At 39.3% G+C, this 17,464-nt stretch overlaps 1 protein-coding gene and 1 pseudogene across 5 annotated transcripts in view; one reads left to right on the plus strand and one right to left on the minus strand.

Moving 5' to 3' along the window:
• CCDC141 (coiled-coil domain containing 141) overlaps nucleotides 1-17,464 on the minus strand; it is a 249,619-nt gene that overhangs the window by 193,783 nt on the left and 38,372 nt on the right. The window lies entirely within an intron of this gene.
• On the plus strand, nucleotides 8,045-9,401 carry LOC116269128 (annotated as a pseudogene).

Raw genomic sequence — 17,464 nt, forward strand, 5'->3', positions numbered from 1 at the left:
CCCATTCAAGTCCGAAATCTAGGAGAGTGGTCAAATCTTAAAGCTCCAAAATGATCTTTCTTAACTCCATGTCTCACATCTGGGTCATGCTGATGCAAGAGGTGGGTTCCCATGGACTTGGGCAGATCTGCCCCTGTGACTTCACAAGGTAGAACCTCCCTCCTGGCTGCTTTCACTGCCTGGAGTTGTCTGTGACTTTTCCAGCTTCTATTTGCAAGCTGTCAGTGGATCTCTCATTCTGGGATCTGGAGGACAGTGGGCCTCTTCTCACAGCTACACTAGGCAATGTCCCAGTAGGTATTCTGTTTGGGGGTTCCAGTCCCACATTTCCTTTCTGCACTGCCCTAGTAGTGACGTCCATAAGGGCCCTGCCCCTGCAGCAAATTTCTGCATAGGCATCCAGGCATTTCCATACATCTGCTGAAATCTAGGCAGAGGGTCCCAAAGCCCAGTTTTTGACTTCTGTGTACCCACAGGCTTGACACTTTGTGGAAGCTGCCAAGGCTTGAGGTTTGCACCTTCTGAAGCTACAGCCCAAGCTCTGCGTTGGCCCCTTTCAGCCATGGCTGGAGTGGCTGGGTGGCAGGGCACCAAGTCCCTAGGCTGCACACAGCACAGGGACCCTGGGCCTGGCCCCAAAACCACTTTTTCCTCCTAGGCCTTGGCCTGTGATGGGAGGGGCTGCTGTGAACACCTCTCACATGCCCTGGAGACATTTTCACCATTTTCTTGGGGATTAGCTCCTTGTTACTTAGGCAAATTTCTGCAGCCAACTTGAATTTCTTCTCAGAAAATGGGATTTTCTTTTCTGTCGCATTGTCAGGCTGCAAATTTTCCCAACTTTTATGCTCTGCTTCCCTTATAAAACTGAATGCCTTTAACAACACCCAGTCACCTCTTGAATGCTTTGCTACTTAAAAATTTATTCCGCCATATGTCCTAAATCATCTCTCTCAAGTTCAAAGCCTCATGGATATCTAGGGCAGGGGCAAAATGTCACCAGTTCTGTGCTCAAACATAACAAGGGTCACCTTTGCTCCAGCTCCCAACAAGTTCCTCATTTCCATCTGAGACCACTTCAGCCTGGACTTTATTGTCCATATTGCTATCAGCATTTTGGGCAAAGCCATTCAGTTAGTCTCTAGGAAGTTCCAAAATTTCCCACATTTTCCTGTCTTCTGAGCCCTCCGAACTGTTCCAACCCCTGTCTATTACCCAGTTCCAAAGTCACTTCCACATTTCAGGTATCTTTTCAGCAGCGTCCCACTCTACCGGTACCAATTTACTGTATTAGTCCATTTTCATGCTGCTGATTAAGACATACCTGAGACTGGGAAATTTAAGAGGTTTAATGGAGAACTCACAGTTCCACCTGTTTGGAGAAGCCTCCCAATCAAGGCAGAAGGCAAGGAGGACCAAGTCACATCTTACATGGATAGCAGCAGGTAAAGAGAGTGCTTGTTGTAGGGAAACTCCAATTTTTCAAACCATCAGATCTCATAAGACTTATTCACTATCACGAGAACAGCACAGGAAAGACGCGCTAGCATGACTCAGTTACCTCCCACCAGGTCCCTCCCACAACACATGGGAATTCAAGATGAGATTTGGGTGAGGACAAAACCAAACCATATCAAGTTGACAGATACATTTACTAATGTAAAAATCCTTTATTGGTACATTTTGTCACCAAGGTTCTCTTATACTTAATAAAGAAAAAAATAAAATTTATAATGCAACAAAACAAAAAATCTAGATCATAGACTGATAATTTCACAGCTGCCTCAAAAAAGGTCTCAAGTGCATTGGGTAGAAATGGCAATGAATATCCACTAAGAGATAGATGAGTATGTGCCAGCTCTGTTTTCTTTGCTATTTAGGATAAACAGACAACCAAGACAAGAGAGTTTGACCAAAAGTGTATATTTTCTTACCTAGCTATTCGAGAGCATAATAACTGGACATTTCATTCTTGTGTGACAAGTTTGAGACCATAGTAAGGGCTAGTTAATTTTCTTTTGTGCATATTTTTCATTTTATACCCTTTAACATTAAAATAGGTTAACCTGGCCTCAATCTCCACTTATAATGGTGTTAGTTCAAGATGAAAACATTATATTAAAAGTTTTAAATTTTAACTTTTTTCATATGACAAAGAATGTGGTAAGAACTGAAATATAAATGCCATGAAATTTTAAAATTCTCTTTTTTTTTTTTTGAGATGGAATCTCACTCTGTCGCCCAGGCTGGAGTGCAGTGGCTCCATCTTCACTCACTGCAACCTCTGCTTCCCAGATTCTTCTGCCTCAGCCTTCCGAGAAGCTGGGATTACAAGCATGTACCACCATGCCTGGCTAATTTTTGTATTTTTAGTAGAGATGGGGTTTCAGCATGTTGGCCAGGCTGGTCTCAAACTTCTGACGTCAGGTGATCCGTCCACCTTGGCCTCCCAAAGTGCTGGGATTAGAGTGAGCCACTGCACCCAGCCAAAATTGGAAAATTCTATGGCAGTGATACAGGGAAGAATAAGAAATAATAGACTACGAATTCATTCTAGGGAAAACCAGGTAAACATGTAACTTTCCAGTAATATTTCTCAGATTTGGCACAAAGGTGCTAAAATAAATTCAAACATGGGCTATTTCTATATCTAATAGGGTTGCCTTTGGAACCTCTTAGCCTTGTTAAACGCATAAAATAAGCTCCTCTTAATATTTTTCTTTTCCCACTCAAATAACAATTTATAAATCAGTGATATAAAGGCTTTAGGGAGAGCGATTTAAAGAACTATGATTACGGCTCCCAATATTTCGTTGGGACTCTCCCATGACCTCCGCTGTGAACCACAAAATGTTCTATTCATTGCAGATCTAAGGCCAGAACATTCTTGCAGAACCCTCTGGATTTAATTTGGTACAAATTACACTTGGGATTTTCTCCAAGAAAGTCAGCAGACATTCTGCTTTGGGAATCTGTAGAAAACTGTCTGATTCAAGTTTCCATGGAATTATAGATCGCTCTTAAGCTGCTAGGATCAGAGGCCAGGTATGGCCCAATGCTTCCCAAGACCTATCAAACATCATCTGAAATACTGGAGGAGACAGGGACTCAAACAGAGTGAACTAGACAGGATTTAAAGAGCAGGGATATTTCTAGCAAATCCAAAATCTCAGGAGTGACCAGTTAAAATGTGTCTCCTATGAGATTCTGGAAATAGAACATGATCTTGAACCCAAACGCAGAATCCACCCTGGCAGGTTTTTGACGTGGAGTAATTGTGTCTCCGTGACACTTCTTCAGTCTTGGTAAAGGTGTTAGGAAGGCCTTGTGGTTCTTTTAGTGATCCAGATTTCTGTTTGCCCATGTGCCACATCATCCTGTGGGCCAGGCCTTCCCTTCTGAATCTGGGGATTGCTCATATGCTGTCAGCACTCAGGAAATACTATTTTATTTTATTGTCCATTGCTGAGCCTCCATGGAAGCTACTTCTTTCTTTTCTCCTCCCCTATAGAGTAGTATCTATCAGTTAGTCAGCCTGAAGCACAAACACAAGTGAGGTACTAATGGAGACAGCTACAGGGCATGATACCCCAGCATGCCGATGATAATGATTTCAGATCTGGGAAGGGGAAACAGAGACATAAGTTGTCTCACTCACATTTACGGCTCCAGCACTGGTTCTGAGACATTTTTAGTTGTTATGTGTGTGTGGTAGTGATTGGAGGGGCTTCAGGAAGGATTGTCCCACCAAATAGCACCCCTCCTGAGAAACACAGAATGCCCTGCACACAGCGGAGGCTCAATAAATGTTTGTGGTAGAAGTGTGGGAAAGGTCTAAGAGGTTTCTTTCGCTTTCTCTTGAAAATTGTTTTATTTTGTCTCACAAGCTGTTAGAGAAGACGTTCCAATCTGACATCAACTTTAGGAAGTTGTAACAAAACTGCCACCCAGCACTGATTCTAGAGTGGTGGGGCTCTCTTAAGTTTAGAACAGAGTCTTCTATAGGTATTAGAAGTCCTTTTAGACCAGATCAAAATTTTCCTCCTCATTCCCCAGAATGCCATGATTCCCAGTTTTCCAATGGTGGGAAAACCCTTGATAACAACCTCGAAGTCTTCTCTCTCTCTCTCACTTCCTGTTTAAAGCTATAGAATTCTTTTAGCAATTTCATAAGATTTGTGTACTATGGAATTTAAACCAGGCAAACCTGAGGATATGATTTTGAACGCTGAAAATGAGCCTGGTGCTCCTGCCTTTAACCCATCCCCTCAAGTGACCTCTCTCCATTGCTGTTGGCTGTAGATGGATTTCTTGTCTAAATGGAGAGAAGCAGCTCTTCCCCATGGATGACCATCAAAAACCATAAGGTATGGAAAGACAACTTCATATCTGAAAACACACTTAAAAGCAGGAGAAATCTCATTTTTGCATGTCTTATTTATAAATTCAGTAATAATATTGCAATATAAATAAAATATTTGTATATTGATTTCTAGTTTAAAAATTTATATAGTATTCTACAGCACTTATAACATTCTCAACCAACAGGGAGCCATAGAAAGTACTTCACTAGAATGGAAAGGGTGCTCTTTATCCTCTATTAAAGCTAAAACCAAACTGCCCTTGTTCAAATAAAATAATACTCTCAATGACCCTTACAGTTCAGCGAAGATAATACCAAATGGAAGCTGAAGTTATTCATGAATGTATTCACGCATTCATTGTCTCAGTTATTCAGCAAGCATTTTTCAAGACTTCTTAAGTATAATAGTACACATTGTGGTAACAAATATAAAAGATTGAGGAGGAGTCTGCTATTGTATTGTTTTCATTTCCTCCATGCTTCAGTTTTTTTTTCTTAATACCCATCCACTTCTCTACTCACTCCTGAACAGTTTCTGTCCCCATCATCTTAGTGAAATATTCTTGTATAGGTCTATACGACCTCATTTTGGTCAACACCAGCAATCTTTATTTAATTACCTCTTCATGATTAATACTGCTGCATGCTCCATTAAAATTTTTTTTTCTTCCACTGACTACCAGTGCACTCTGATTTTTCTTCTGTGCTTCTGTTCTCTTTTACAGATTCACTTTCTCTTCCTATTCTTAAACATCTAGGTGTTTCAGGATATCATAGTCTTTGATGTTTTCTTCTCAAGCAAGTATCAATGATGGGTCTGAGGAGCATGTATCAAAATCATTTGGACGACTTTTTCAAACTATAGTTAACTTACTCCAGAAATGCTAATGTGACTCTGAGAGCTGAGGACAAGTGATTCTAAAGTTTGAATAGACTATCACAGCAAGTCGTGAACATTGATTGGATTGCATCTCCGTACAGTCCAATAGGGATGGCGGAGAAAGTATAGCAGTCATTATTCAACACCCTCTTTCCAAGTGAACACATCAGCTCTTATATCTGCAACCACTGTCTACTAACTTATTTCGCCTGATTTTCCGTATTGAAAATCTCCACTCAAATTTTCCACAACTACCTCAAACTCAAACCATCTACAAACAGATCATACCTTCTATATTTACACTGAAACTCACCTGGCTGTCAGGAGCAAAAACACAGACGGGTACCTTCATTCTTTCCTGTGCATCTCCTCCAACTCCAAGATTTAATCAGTCACCAGGGCCCACTGAGTCAACTCCTACATATCATTTGAACCCTTTCCTTTCTCTATTTTCATCCCCGTACCTCAGTTTCATCTTTCAACACTTCTCACCCGAATTCCTACAACAGCCTTTCAACTTGCTCTCCTGCCTCTAGGCTCACCCTCACCCAATCCATTATCTACCCATATGCCATATAGAACTTTCTAAATCAGAAGTATGAGCATGTCACTCAGCAACTCACGAATCTTTCCATGCTTCCAATTGATTTTAAGATAAAAAATTAAAGTCCAAGCATACCAAATAAGATTCTCAGTGCTTGATTCTTTTTCTAGTCCTATCCCTCTTGGCTCAATCCCTAACACTGTTCTCTAGCCTTCTGAAATTCTTGTGGTTCCCTGACTCTCCTATGGTCTATGATCTATTTCTCAGCCTAGAATTCTCTTCCTTTTGGCCTCTCACTCTCCCTTCTTTCCTCCGTGACTCACCTATCCTTGAACAACTCTTCATCATCCTTTGCAACACTATTCAGAAGTTGTCTCAGCAAACCTTCCCTGCCCCTCATCCTCCTCTCCTACTTGGGTCAAGGGTATTAGACCCTTTAAAGCACTTTCCACCATTATAGCCATTATTATAATGCATTCATTTTTTGCTTTTCTGATTATAAAAGTAATGTAAGTTCGTATTTTAAAATGGAGAAATACAAGAAAACCGTAAAAAATAAAAATTGCCCATAATTCCACTGCTCAGAGATTCACCACCTCCCCGCCACCACACACACAATTAGAATCACATGGTATAGATCACCGATCAACAAACTATAGCCTATGGTCCAAATCTGTCCTGCCATCTGTTTTTGTATGGCCTGTAAAGTAAGAATGGCTTTTGCATTTTTAAGTGGTTGAAAACAAAACTCAAAAAAGAGTATTTCATGACACATAATAATTATATGAAACTCAAATTTCAATGTCCATAATAAAGTTTTGTTTTGGAACACAACTATGTCTACTGGTTAACATACTGTCCACAGCTACTATCACAATGCAACAGCCTAGTCTAAATAGTTGCAACTCACAAAGTAATATGATTCTAAAATACTTACCTAAAATAATTTAAAATGTAGATAAAATATCCTAAAATATTCACCATCTGACCCTCTTACAGAAAAAGTTTGTTGACTTCTGGTATAGAGAGCTGTGTGTTGCTGTTCAGCTTAAAATAGTATTATGAGTCCTTTGTTTTCAATATTTTGTAGAAATAATTTTTTTTTTTTTTTTTTTGAGATGGAGTCTTGCTCTGTCGCCCAGGCTAGAGTGCAGTGGCGTGATCTCGGCTCACTGCAACCTCTGCCTCCCAGGTTCAAGGGATTCTCCTGCCTCAGTCTCCCGAGTAGCTGGGACTACAGGCGTGTGCCACCACATCCGGCTTTTTATTTTTAGTAGAGATGGGGTTTCACCATCTTGGCCAGGCTGGTCTCAAACTCCTGACCTTGTGATCTGCCCTCCTCAGCCTCCCCAAAGTGCTGGGATTACAGGCATGAGCCACCGCGCCCAGCCAAAATAATATTTTTAATGGCTATCTAAACTCCCATCACATGGGATGCCATAATTTATGTAACTATTCCCCTATTGTTAAATTTTAAATCTGCTTTCCATTTATAACTATTATAAATAACGTTGAGCTGAGTCAATTACAATAATCCTCATTTAATTTGACTTCTGGGTCCTTCATACAAATCTTTGTAGACCTCTCTTGTGTTCATAAAATAAATTTCTAAAAGTGAAATGACTGGGTTAAGGATTATCCACAAGGCTTGATGCAATTACTTCATTGTCCTCCAGAAAGTTTGTACCAATTGACTAGCAATATCATAATAGATTAAAATTGTTTACTTATCTGACTTCCCCACTAACCCTTGAAAGAAACTGTTTTTCATTCCTTGTGTGTAACGCAGTGTGTAATGTAGAAAGTACACAACAGATGCATGAGGAGTGAATAGCCAGGCCTGGGTGATGCTCATTTGCCCAGGTCCATTTCAAGCATGGCAGAGCAGTTTTTCTCAATCTTGAGAGCACAGGAACTCAGAGAACAAGCTATGAATCCCCAGTTTGAGAAAACATGAAAAAAGTCAAACACTGCCATTCCTTTGGCACCAACGAAATGAAAATACAAGTATAAGTGTAAGCAATGAAATTTGGTAACTTATATTAAATATTTTTAAACAATCAAAATTTGAGATTATTTTAGGTACTTATGCATCTCTGAGAGTATATTTCTGAACTCTTAGGGACATGAGATGCACAATTTGAGAAACAGCTCAACAGAGGAAATGAAGAAAGGAGTGGAGCCTTGGGAGTAACACCTAAATGTGCTGATGTGCAGCTGCAGTGTCAGCAACCAACACCAGAGATCATCTATGCCAATGAACTGTGGAGTCAATATATTCCAACTGGCCAGAAACCACTTCTGCCTTTCCAGACTTATGATTGCAGTATTTGTGGAAGGTATGAAGAGAATAACAACTTAAAAAATCATAAAGTTGAACCAAAAAGATCAGAGGAGGAGGAGTTAAAAAGAGATGGAGGGCTGCGCTAGATAGCAGAGCATGTGGAAATCAGAGAACCCTGGGGAGCACAGGCAAGAATGGCAGGATTAACAGAGCCAGGAAGACACAGGACATTACAGAGTTTGATGTAAGAAAGTGGAGACCAGCTCTTTTTTGTGGCACCTTGGAGGCAATCAGCTGCTTCTTGAAGCAGCTGAATATCTCCTTCTTAGTCACCGGCTGTCAGAAATTCACTGAAGTCACTAATGAATGCAAAGTTCTTTTTTTTTTTTTTTTTTTTTTTTGGAGACAGAGTCTCACTCCATCAACCAGGCTGGAGTGCAGTAGTATGATCTTGGCTCATTGCAACCTCTGCCTCCTGGGTTTAAGTGATTCTCCTGCCTCAGCCTCTTGAGTAGCTGGGATTACAGGTGTGCACCACCACACCTGGCTAATTTTTGTATTTTTATGAGAGACGGGGTTTCAGCATGTTGGCCAGGCTGGTCTCTAACTCTTGACCTCAACTGATCCACCCTCTCAGCTTCCCAAAGTGTTGGGATTACAAGCATAAGCCACTACTCCTGGCCAAAGTTCATACTTTTTATGAGAAGCACATGGCCACAGAAGTAGCTGCTGATGCTCTGGGTGAAGAATGGAAGGATTATGTGGTCCAAATCAGTGGTAGGAATAAGAAAGTTTTCCTGTGAAGCAGGATGTCTTGGCCCATGACCATGTCCACCTGCTACTGAGTACAGGGCATTCCTGTTATACACCCAGAAGAACTGGAGAAGGAAAGTGTAAAGTTGTTCAGGATTGCATTGTGGATGCCAATCTAAATGTTCTCGACCAACTTATTGTAAAAAAGGGAGAGAAGGATATTCCTTGACTAACTGTCACTATGATGCCTCATCACATGGGGCCCAAAAGAGCTAGCAGAATCTGCAAACTTTTCAATCTCTCTAAAAAAGATGATGTCCAACAATATGTGGTAAGAAAGGCCTTTAACAAAGAAGGTAAGCCTAGGACCAAAACACCCAAGATTCGGCATCTTGTTACTCCAAATGTTTCACAACACAAATGCTGCTATGTTGCTCTGCAGAAACAGTATACTACAGAACATGCTAAACTTTTGGCCAAAAGAATGAAGGAGGCCAAAGGAATATGCCAGGAGCAGATAACCAAGAAACGCAGCCTGTGCCTACTTCTGAGTCCAGTCTATAATAATATCTTTTGAGTAATGAGTAAATAAAATCAGACTACTCTCCCCAAAAAGAAGGTTGGGACCAGAAAGGACACTGTAATGAATGGGGTAAAGTTCCCAGGAAACATCACAAATACATCAAAATAATACTTCTCACAAATAGAGTAGGACTGATATTCTTTTTGTGAACTCAAAATAGTTGTAAAAGATATTCTGCCAGAAACATAAGTAAACAGTCGAGCAATTACTCATATAACTTGATGGATGTGTTGAGTCAATCTGGAAAACGGGACAAAGATCTGTTTTGCCCAGTGATTGTTTTTGGATGGAATTAACCTTATATATTCACTTATATTAACTTCTCAAAATAAAATTGAAAAGTTTTCTTCTCATGAAAAGGAGACAATTTTGGTCATGAAGAAAATGTTGACATAACATTATCTTTCATGTATAAAGATTATGTTTTCCAGCAGAAAAAAAATCATGCACATTGGGTTGTTTCTCCAGTAGTGGAGATGAATTTGCCTTGCGTGGCCACATTGTAAAATAAATCTCCTTTCAAAGCATGGCATGCAGCGTAACATAGTGATTAAGAACCAGACCCTGGAGTCCACATTCTGGCTCCACCAGGTAGGAGCTCTGCACATTTTATAAATTACTTTTTCTCACTAGGCCTCAGCCTGTTATAAAATACCAACACTAGGCCGGGCACGGTGGCTCACGCCTCTAATCCCAGTAATCCCAGCACTTTGGGAGGCCAAGGCGGGCAGATCACAAGAAGATCAAGACCATCCTGGCTAACACAGCGAAACCCTGTCTCTACTAAAATGCAAAAAATTAGCTGGGCATAGTGGCGGGCGCCTGTAGTCCTAGCTACTCGGGAGGCTGAGGCAGGAGAATGGCGTGAACCTGGGAGGCGGTGGTTGCAGTGAGCCGAGATCGTGCCACTGCACTCCAGCCTGGGCAACAGAGCGAGACTCCGTCTCAAAATAAATAAATAAATAAATAAATAAATAAAATACCAACACTAATAGTAACTATCTTATAAGATTTTGTGAAGATTAAATGAAGTAATCGATGGAAGCTCTTAGTAAAGTGCCTCAAATATAGTAAGTATGCAATAAATATTAGCTATTATTTTAATTATGTTTATCATTTTGTATACCTTCTTACTACTATTATTATTGTGTATTTATCAAACCACTTGTAGAGAATATATTGAAGTCACAGTAGTAATAAACTAAGTGACACCATACCCACAAGAGAAAACAAAAACCTATTTCTGATTTGAAGTGTCTACGTGGAATGCTAATCATGATAGCTTGCAATGACAAGTTCAGAAATGATGAAAGTTCAAAACATAAGATATTTTAATCTGAATCCAAATAACAATGATTTACTTTCAAGAAACATGTATGTTAGAATATGTTTTTAAAATAATTGCTTTTTTCAGAATAAAAACACATTCATTTTGTTCTTAAACTTCATACTAATTCTCTATGGTGAAATGATTTATTTTTTGTATATGAAAACAAGTAATTGTATCACATATGCTGATGAGGTGGAGAGTACAAACATCTACTACTTAAAACTGAATGAAGAAATGTAGTAAACTTAGCAAAAGTCTACCTTGTATAAACTTCAAGTCTTAGCATTTGGGGCTTCATAGTAAATCCAATTTCCTCATCAAATTTGGTCCACTGGTTTCTGAAATCCATGTTAAAATAAGAATGAAATGTTGCATTCTGGGATTTGCAGTTCTCTTGGGCTGAAGACTGCATTAATGATTAGGGAGATACTGATAAATTCCTCTCTATGCATCCTTGGGGCATCCCTCACTAAAAGAAAATGAACATATGTGAGAGCAAACATATGCTTATATTCATCTTCTGCTACTTCTTCTAATGCTAATAATTGTTCTAATACATTTGTTTCAAAAAATCATACAATGCATACAAATGACCAATTTTGAAGAATAATAGTCGTTTCCTGACAGGTAAATTATATGTGAAAATTGTTCATGGAACTGTTATCCATGGTATGTGATAGAATGGTATTTGAATTAATAAATATTTTATTGTCAATTTGATTCTAATTCTACTGCCAACCATTTCTGTAATTAATTATTTCAGAGTCAAGATGAAGATGCCATCTGAAATTTCTATTCTATGAATGACATCTGGATATTGATTTCCTGAAATTTTCTTGAAACTACATCTTGTCCTCTCTATTAAGTATCTAAAATGTTTCCTAAATAAAGAACATTAAAAACTTTTTTTTTTTTTTTTTTTGAGATGGAGTTTTGCTATGTTTCCCAGCCTGGAGTGCAGTGGCACGATCTTGGCTAAGTGCAACCTCCGCTTCCCAGGTTCAAGCCATCCTCCTGCCTCTGCCCCACCTAACAGCTGGGATTATAGGCACGTGACACTGTGCCTGGCTAACTTTTGTATTTTTTGGAGAGATGGGATTTTGCCATGTTGACCAGGCTGGTCTCGAACTCCTGACCTCAGGTTATCCACCTGCCTTGGCCTCCCAAAGTGCTGGTATTACAGGCATGAGACACCACACCCGGCCTAAAGACTAAGTTCTTAAAAGTCACAAAATTTTTTTGACTTCTTGAGAGCTTTTAAATCACCAAACTTACAATTTAGGGAAGACTTTAGGAATGCTCTATTCAAACCTAATATGAACAAATTTCTTTAAATATTTTCAACTACACACGACTAATTGACAGTGATTTCCCTCCAGTTAGACTACCTGTAATGAAAAATATTCAAGTAAATGGATCTAAACTATTCCACAAGAACTTATTCATAGATTTTCTTATACTTGTGAACATTATTTGGAGAATTTTTTTAAAAAAGGTTTAGAAAATTATTAAACAATGTAACACACTGACATTATTTAAATAGTTTTAAAATACATTATAATGTATATATTACAGGAGAAAAAGACAGAGCAAATTAATTCAAAGATGAGATGCATTTAGAGATTATTTACATATGTAATTCATCTATTAAAAAAAAACAATAAAAAAGTAACATTGCAAAGAACAGGCATATTACATTATTAAAAATCTTGTTACCAGAAGTGACAAATAACACTACAAGACATGTGGAACCTGTGCTTCACCATCCTCTGCCTGCTTCAACACTGTGTTTGTGCTTCTTTCTTGCTTTTCTTTTCTTTTTGAGACAGAGTCTCACTCTGTCGCCCAGGCTGGAGTGCAGTGGTGCGATCTCAGTTCACTGCAACCTCTACTTCCCCCAACCCCTCCATAGCTGGGACTACAGGCATGTGCCACCATGCCTGCTAATGTTTGTATTTTTTTTTGTAGAGATGGGGGTTTTACCGTGTTGGTCAGGCTGGTCTCAAACTCCTGACCTCAAGTGATCCACCCACCTCAGCCTCCCAAAGTGCTGGGATTGTAGGCATGAGCCACCATGCCCAGTGGTATTGGTGTTTCTTAACGTAAGCTACGCCTCTGGATACTCTGTATCTCCCTACCTTCTAAATCACACAGAACCTCATTTTCTTCTTCTCTGTCATTCCAGTGAAGATACACCTCCCACAGCCACAAAGAAGCCAGCCTAGCTCTCAGTCCAGGTACCAACTATCCAGGAGAATCATTACTTCCTCTCAGGCAGCTTCAAGGCTGAAACAATAGTCCATGACTTCTATCTCTCAATCAATTCCCTCATTGGAATTCTTCCCCACTTCCCCTGAACAAAGACTAGCTTGTTCATTTACATTTCGTTGGCAGATAATATTACTTGATATATCATTCAATTTGTTATTTTTATCTTAACATACATGGGGGTGGGGAGGAGAAAAAGAAATTAAGCAAACTGTGAATGTCCCTTTGTTCAGTGTTACCAGTTTCTGTTCAGTGTTACCAGTTTCTGTTAACTATGTAAGATGTTGGTAGATGGCAAACAAACTCCCTGAGAACAAAAACAGTGGGAGTTTTCATATGAAAGTGTTCAGAGAGTGGTTCAATGATCCCTCTGCAAGACATTGTAGGAAATATCTGCATCTATCCAAGAGATTAACTAGATACCTTCTAAGGACCCATCTATTTCCATGGTTCAGTGATATAATAAATTAATTTATGCAACAGATATTGAGTATTTACCATTTGCAAGGCACAAGGAGTAGCTAAAATCTAGAAACTTTGCATGTGAAATGTTTAACTTTTTTGTCTTACACATTTCATACAAGAGTTTAAAATTAGATCCAGGGTTGGCGAGAGGCATATAACATACTGAAATACAAGAATAAAACCATTGTTTTCACTGTTGAAGAGATGCAATGTTTCCTCACTTGGGAGCATAAAATTTGCTTTTGCCATTAAAGACTGATTTTTCTTCGTACCTTAAACATATTAAACACTAATGGGGAAATTAAGCCACTTGTTGACTTTTTTCTTTTCCTTTTGCCAATAGAACAATGCTTTTCTTCTCTCTTAGCAAAACACTCCTTCCATGTGAGAAATCCATGACACAGGATTTGGGGAAGGATCAACCTGTTTCTCCACCCACTGACAAGGGAAAGTAATGACACAGAGCCAGCTCCGTAAGAGTTGCCTTCCCCCTTATTATTGAGTTGATGGGCCCAAGGATGAAAACATGATTGATTCAAGGATGGAAAACGATCAAAGTCTGGAAAACCAGGTTCCACAGAATATTTTCTGCTGAGGGTATCTGTAAAGATTCTATTCACTGGTTACAAATTTGGTAAGATGTGAGCTTGGTGTAGCTGACTGGCCATACCATCAGCCATGTGTAGACAGACTGTCCACGAGCTAGAGAGACAGAGACTTGACAATGTTACAGTATTCCCGTGTTCAGCCTGCTTCTAACTTGGTCTCCTACTTATGCAAATAAACACTGAGACCTAATCCACATTTTTCATGGCTTCTCCAAACTGAACTTAATAAACATGTGAAGTTAATTAAAATCTTTAAATCACCTCTGTTTATCAAAAGAGCTGCATCTGATAAACATCATTATTTAGCTGCTTTAAAATGCATGTTACTTTGGAACATGGTTTTTGAACAGAGTCAACTGTTGATTCCTGAAGATCAGCTCTGTTTCCCCAACATCCACCTTCTGACTGTCCATTCAGCACCTCTCTAGACATAAAATGTCTAAATGAGATTTTTATTTTAAATGGGCGAGGGTCAGAAACAAATAATTTTTTTTAAATATTTATGTCTAATAAGAGTCTTGGTTTTGACATCTATAATAAAACCTCAACTAATGAATGCAATAATACTATCTCTTCTTTTACCAAGCAAAAAGATTAAATGTTTTAAAACATTTCTTTCAAAACATGTTTGAAATAAACATCATGCCATGATTGTCAAGTTCAACTTCAAATGATTTTTCCTGTCTCCATTATTTAACATATGTCTGAATTAACTACCAATATTATGTCCAGTTGTCATCACTTAGATTATCACAATCACACAGTGATGATAATTGATTCAGAAGTAGTACCAGAGAATACATTTTCTTAGTTTAGCTCATAAAATTTCAGTGTACCAGTGTTCACAGGATGACTGATGTAATCTTCTGTGTTCTAAGATCTGTTATCTTCTTCAGAGCAGATATTTTATCAAAATGACTGAGCCCTAATTTTAAAATTAAAATGAACAGAACTGCTGAAAAGTCTGAGTAAATAGCTGGGCTTTAGGCTATATGTATCTCTTGTTTTAATAAATTGGTATTTTAGAGTATTTTGGTCAAAGAAAAATATACAAGCACACTGTTAGTCATACTGCCAGTCTTCGCTAACATTCGAGTTCAGCCATGCTCATTCATTTATCAAATAGTTGAGGAGCCTCTACCATATGCCTGACTTTGCAAGACTTTCCAAGGACACAAAGAGACACATGACATGGCAGCTTGAGCAATGCAGGCTAATATAACCAACCTGCTCCCACAGCATTTGATAGGTGTCACGGACACTGACCAACTGAGCCTTTGTAAGACCTCTGTAGCCATTCCTTCCTACTCTCCCTCTGCAACTTGATATTCCCAAACCTCACTCGGTAAACTGGCTGCACCAGGGCTACCTGGAGGAAATTCTGGAAAATACAGATCCCCAGGTTCCACTTCAGAGGATTCTGACTCAATAGGTCTGGAGTAAAAGCTGTGACTCTCTGCTTCTTTTAAAACTCCTCAGTTGACTGTAACACACAACCATATTTTGGAAGCACCGCTCCACATACATATTCTGTGGTGGAAAAATCACGGCACCAATTCATAGGTAAGATATTGGGGCATTTGAAAAGCCTTGAGTTCCCCAAATATCTCTACCCATAGGACTATCAGGGTGCCTGAAAATCTCCCTCTTCACCATTGCTCTGTTAACTTTAGATGTTCTCTCTATAAAGTTCTGAATACAGAGCACAAATCAGATCACTCCTCAGCCTATCACTTGTCAATGATTATTCATCAGTCGTAAGATAAAGATAAACCTCCTTTTAGTTGCATACAAGGCCTTCTGCATTTCAGCCACTGCCTACTTGTCCATCCTATCCTTCTCATGACCCTTTTCCCAATCTTTTTATCTCTAGCACATGGGCCAACCATGCAAAACTACTTACTGCTCTCCTAATGCTGTGCACGGGGTTGGTCCTGGGACCTTGATACATGTTTTTCCTGTTGCTCAAGCTGTCTTCCCATCTCTAAAGTACCTGGCAAATCATCTCTGAGGAAGACTTTCTTGATTGTCTCCTATGCCCTCCTCTTCCTTGTAACTATATTTTATATGGGTTTCTGCTGAAGCTGTTACAACTTCATTGGGCTTATTTGTTTAAATGCCCAACTTCTGATGTGTGAAACTTACTTTTAAATAGTTCTCCCCTCTGGGTGTCAAAGAGCCTTATTTTGTCATATTACCATGGTTGGTTTTCTGGTTCTTTTTCATTTGGGTAGGCTCTCTCAGAGGGAAGGTGTAGGGCTGAAGGCTGTTGTTCAGATTCTTTTGTCCCATGGGGTGTTCCCTTTTCCTATGTATTCTTCCCCTTTTCCTATGGATGTGGCTTCCTGTGAGCTGAACTGCAGTGATTGTTTTCTCTCTTCTGAATCTAGCCACCCAGGAAGTCTACCCGGCTCCAGGCTGGTAATGGGGTGGTCTGCACAGAGAGTCCCATGATGTAAACCACCTATTGGTCTCTCAGCCTTAGATACCAGCACCTATTCCTGTGGAAGTGGCAGGGGTGGGGATGGGGGTGCAGTGGATTCCATGAGAGTTCTTAGCTTTAGTGGTTTAATGCTCTATTTTTGCGCTGCTCAGCCTGCCCAAAAAATCACATTAGTTCACCAGCAATGTATGCAAACCAACAAGAAATCCCTTTACCTGAAAAAGAATTCAGGAGGTTAGTTATTAAGCTAATCAGGGAGGGACAAGAGAAAGGTGAAGCCCAATGCAAGGAAATCCAAAACATGATACAAGAAGTGAAGGGAGAAATATTAAAGGAAATAGATAGTTTAAAGAAAAAACAATCAAACATTCAGGAAACTTTGGACACACTTTTAGAAATGTGAAATCCTCAGGAAAGTCACAAAATAGAATTGAACAAGTAGAAGAAAGAAATTCAGAGCTCGAAGACAAGGTCTTTAAATTAATCCTATCCAACAAAGACAAAGAAAAAAGAATAAGAAAATATGAACAAAGCCTCCAAGAAGTCTGGGATTATGTTAAATGACAAAACTTAAGAATAATCGGTGTTACTGAGGAAGAAGAAAATTCTAAAAGCTTGGAAAACATATTTGGGGGAATAATCGAGGAAAACTTCCCCAGCCTTGCTAGAGACCTAGACATCTAAATACAAGAAGCACAAAGAACATCCAGGAAATTCATTGCAAAAAGATGTTCACCTAGGCACGTTGTCATCAAATTATCCAAAGTTAAGACGAAGGAAAGAATCTTAAGAGCTGTGAGACAAAATCACCATGTACTCTATAAAGGAAATCTTACCAGATTAACAGCAGATTTATCAGCAGAAACCCTACAAGCTAGGAAGGATTGGGGTCCTGTCTTCAGCCTCCTCAAACAAAACAATTATCAGCCAAGAATTTTGTATC

Source organism: Papio anubis, chromosome 10, assembly GCF_008728515.1.
Source record: "Papio anubis isolate 15944 chromosome 10, Panubis1.0, whole genome shotgun sequence".
Taxonomy (NCBI): Eukaryota; Metazoa; Chordata; class Mammalia; order Primates; family Cercopithecidae; genus Papio; species Papio anubis.